We start from the raw sequence: 4,939 nt of genomic DNA, 5'->3' as shown, positions 1-4,939 counted from the left end.
AAAAGCGCGCACCGGAGAGGTCTCGCCCTGACACAGGGACCGCAGATGAGGGTGCAGATGCAGGAAAGGGAGTTCAGACTGCCTGACAGCCGCGGGTGGGAGAGGACAGAAGTGTGTTCCCCCTGTGTTTTTTTCCTACTACAAACAGCCAAGGGGAAGAATTGAGCAAAAACGGGAAACGGGGACCCGCCTGTTCAGCAGGCAAGAACTGTGGTTAATTGTCCTGAGCCAAGGTTGGTTGCATGAGTTTGTGGGGGAGCAATGTTTCGGCGACTGTGCCACATGCTGCTTGCAAACGAGGGCGCCCAAAGATTGTGAGAGGGTGGGGGCTGGCTGTATTTTGGGGGGTGGCTGCACTGCCTTAGTCTGGCCCCCTGCTCTGTGTTGTCTATATGCTGTGTGCCCTGCACATAAGCTATACATAAACACAAAACCTTTTGACTGGTCTCTCTTTCTAATGAATCTCACTTATACCCCAGTGGGGAATTTCTTGCCTGGCGCACAACCCTCTCCTTTGCAGAGTTCAGGAGGCTGATGGTACGAGAGAGATCCAAACAACCAAAACAGTGATGAAATCCAAGTCATACTTTTGTAAGGCCAACCCAGTGACACGTAACCGTGCGCGAGCTTTCGAGTTCCCCAGAACTCTTTATCAGGACAGATGTTACAAAAGACAAGGGAAAGTAGATTTTTCAGGTGATCGTGATCTTAAGACCCTCTCTACCAGGATATGGTGGAACATCTTGTAAGCAAAGAAGATTCAGGCTGTTGTAAGCCCTGGGGCCATAAAAGCATGAGGCAATAGAACAGTTACACGTCATTCCTGGGTGGGGGGGGGAGATCCGTGGCCTCCACAGAGGCTTCCCAGATGCCAAAAATATAATAAAAATGATTTAAAAAAAAAGGAGGAAATGCCCTCATAGAGCAAAGTGAGGCTGCGTCACCCCAAAAGGTGGCGTAGCCATGCCACAGCTTGAAGGGGCATTCCCGGGTCCAAAGGGGTTAAACTGCCTAAAGGCAGCTCCGCCCCCAGGAACGCCCCTCCCCCAATGCTCCTGTGGGCTCCCACTTCCGGGGTTTTGCTGCTGGCTTAGCAGCGCTGGCAGCGGAGCCCTGCACAGCAGCGTGGCTTCCTGGCCCCAACATGTTTTCCCCCATGCCGGCATAGATGCCACTTTATTCCATGATAACATGGCACCTACACCCAGCGCAGGGTCACACTGGCTCCTAAACAGCTTCAGGATTGCAGCCGTAAACTCCGTAACCGTTCTCCCCCAATGTATGAGAGAAAGTCTTAAATCTCTCTCTCTCTCTTAATTTGAATTTACTTACCAAAAATAAATAAATAAATCAAGCACTAGTCTAAGGATTTTTATTGTTGGATTCTGGGACTCCTGAAATAAAACTGTATATTCCACGCTGAATGATACTTGTAATTTATATCCAAGATGAAAGGGTTTGTTTATAATCCCTCGTATCAAATGTGAAATTAAAAATTTGATACCATTATCTGCATTTTGCAAATCAGTGGAATGTTTAAAGGTTAGTGACATTTCATTGCCGCTCCAGTGCGGGTTATCACCAGCTTGGTGTAATGGTTAAGACTGGTGGACTGTAATCTGGAGAACCGGGTTGGTTTCCTCACTCCTCCACATGAAGCCTGCTGGATGACCTTGGTCCAGTCACAGTTCTCTGAACTCTCTCAGCCCCACCTACCTGTGTTGGGGGAGGAAGGGAAGGAGACTGTAAGCTGGTTCGATTCTCCTTAAAAAGTAGAGAAAGTCAGCATATAAAAACCAACTCTTCTTCTGAGAGCCGGTGTGGTGGTTTGGAATGGCAGACTCTAATCTGGAGAACTGGGTTTGATTCCCCACACCTCCACACGAAGCCAGCTGGGTGACCTTGGGCTAGTCACAGCTCTCTCAGCCCCACCTACCTCACAGTGTGTCTTTTGCGGAGAAGGGAAGGTGATTGTAAGCCAGTTTGATTCTTCCTTAAGTGGTAGAGAAAGTCAGCATATAAAAACCAGCTCCTTCTCCTCCTCCTCCAAAAACTGAAAAGGTACTTGGCTGACAAAGGGAGCTTTGACTCTCGAAAGTTTATACCCTGACACTCTTGTTGGCCTCTGAGATGCTACTGGACTCAGATGTCTGTTTGAACCCTTAATAGTGACACAACTGATGGAAAATCTGCTGGTGGAGCTCTCAAGTCTGCACTGAAGAGGAAAGCGGCTTCTGTCAAAATTCTGCCTGTCATATGGCTGTTAAGAGGCCCAAAAGCTTTTCCAGGGGCGGGGGGAAGATACTGGTCCTACCTGCAAACAGCGCTGGTCACCTCCTGAGTCTCAGGAATCAAGGTGCCAGAGAGCACAACTGGAGTCAGAGGGAGGAGAGGGGCTGTGGCCCAGTGGTAGAGCATCTGCTTGGCATGCAGAAGGTCCCAGGTTCAATCCCCGGCATCTCCAGTTAAAGGGACTAGGCATGTAGATTGTGTAAAAGACCCCTGCTTGAGACCCTGGAGAGCCGCTGCCGGACTGAGTAGACAATGCTGACTTTGATGGACCGAGGGTCTGATTCAGTAGAAGGCAGCTTCATGTGTTCAAAGCAGACTTCAGCCCCTGTGAATTGTAGAATTGAATGCATTTGTACACATGCTGCACAGAATAGTTGCTTGAACCAAGGGCAAGCACAGGCAGGCTGTCGTTCACACCAAAGGTCACTCCTGGATTTTCCCTTCAAAGCAACAGTTATGTTCTAATCTCAGGTGTGTAGAAACTGGCCAGAGTCCCTCGCAATGGAGTTAAAAACTTTCAGCTGGTGCTCAGAAAATGCTCCCTTCTTCAGGAATTCCAGGGCTGTGGATTAACATAGGGCCTGGATCTTTATCCTGTTTCCAGCAACGTGCTGATCATAAAAAAGAGCCCTGTTCACATGTTACACCTGCATGTCAATGCGTATACCTGTTTGTAAGAATGAGCCACCGCACATTCACCTTACAAATGAAGCCGGAGGGCAGTACCTGGATCAATGTGGGGATTAAATCACACCTTCAGCTGCCCATGTGTTGAATGCCACATGAGAATTACTCAACGCATGTATAAAGAACAGTCGAGTGTATGCTGAACATAAGACAGGACACTTGTTCATAAGAACATAAGAAAGGCCCTGCTGGATCAGACCAAGGCCCATCAAGTCTAGCAGTCTGTTCACACAGTGGCCAACCAGGTGCCTCTAGGAAGCCACAAACAAGACCACTGCAGCAGCACCATCCTGCCTGTGTTCCACCGCACCTGATATAATGCTCCTCTGCATACTAGAGAGAATAGGTATGCAGCATGACTAGTATCCATTTTAACCAATAGCCATGAATACCCCTTTCCTCCATGAATATATCCACTCTCCTCTTAAAGCCTTCCAAGTTGGCAGCCATCACCACATCCTGGGGCAGGGAGTTCCACAATTTAATTACGCGTTGTGTGAAAAAATACTTCCTTTCATCTGTTTTGAATCTCTCACCCTCCAGCTTCAACAGATGACCTCGCATTCTAGTATTATGGGAGAGGGAGAAAAACTTCTCCCTGTCCACTCTCTCCAAACCATGCATAATTTTATAGACCTCTATAATGTCTCCCCTCAGCCACCTTCTTTCCAAGCTAAACAGCCCTAAGCGTCTTAACCACTCCCCATAGGACAGTTGCTCTAGTCCCCTAATAATTTTGGTTGCGCTCTGCACCTTCTCAAGCTCTGTAATATCCTTTTTTAGGTGTGGTGACCAGAACTGTACACAGTATTCCAAGTGTGGTCTCACCATAGATTTGTACAAGGGCAGTATGATATCGGCAGTTTTCCAGTTCACTGGGAAACAGAGCTAAAGCCCACCCTACGCAAAAGTTTAGAAGGCTGTCTTCATGGTTTGGATTCAATATAGAAAATTATTTCATTAAAAAGCCAGGGTGGGAGCTTAATCTCCCCTTCTTCCCTCTCTGTTCACTGTCTCTGTGGTCTAGCCCCCACTCTTCCTGGGACATTTCCATCCCAAGCAATAACCTAGCCAAATGCTTCCTTTGTACAACCCTGCACCCACCCCAGAAAAGGAGTTATGTGTGTGTGTGTGTGGGGTATTACAAAGGCACACTGTGATACACCCAGAAAAGGCGGCTGTCCCACTTTGAAACGTAATTGTGGAGGCGAGTCAGGACTTCAAACGCCACACAGAGGTGTCCCGTGTAACTGGTTTATGGCGTCTCCCAGACATCAGGAAATGAAGGATCCTTTAACACGATGACTTTCAGATGGGGCGGAGGAGGCAGGGTGTCACGCAGCGTTTCCCAAGCAGTGGTCATCTTTCCCCACTCAATTTATTGCTCCTGTAAGGGGGTGTGTTTGGAGCAGGGAGGTATCAAAGTACATTTTGGAGCCACCTGGTACATGCAGGACTAAGGAGCACAGCGACAGCTATCCTGGAACTGCAAAACTGGGCTACTACACCCTTGCTTTTAAAAAGATTATAGGGCGTGCTCTGGCCAAAGTTAAGCACTTGCAAGACCCATGCGATTAGCAGAGCCAGTCTGGCGCAGGCGTCGTGGTTCGAGCCCTTACTTGGCCATGAGTACTGTTGCCAGCTCCAGGTTGGTAAATAAGTGGAGATTTTTGGGGCGGAGCCTGAGGAGGGCAGGGTTTGGGGCGGGATGTCAATGCCATAGAGTCCACTCGCCAAAGCCTTTTTCTCCAGGCGAACTGATCTCTATTGGCTGGAGATGAGTTGTAATAGCGGGAGAGATCTCCGGCTAGTACCTGGAGGCTGGCAACCATAACCACGAGGCTCAACAGCTGACCCTGAGCCAGCCTGCCTAACCTACTTGCAGGGTTGTTGTAGGGATAAAATGGCGAAGGGTGAAGTCTGCGATCCTGAACTCCTTGGAGGAAGGGTGGGATACAAA

Source organism: Euleptes europaea, chromosome 18, assembly GCF_029931775.1.
Source record: "Euleptes europaea isolate rEulEur1 chromosome 18, rEulEur1.hap1, whole genome shotgun sequence".
NCBI lineage: Eukaryota > Metazoa > Chordata > Lepidosauria > Squamata > Sphaerodactylidae > Euleptes > Euleptes europaea.
The sequence above is the reverse complement of the archived record's forward strand: the minus strand, read 5'-3'. Positions refer to the sequence as shown.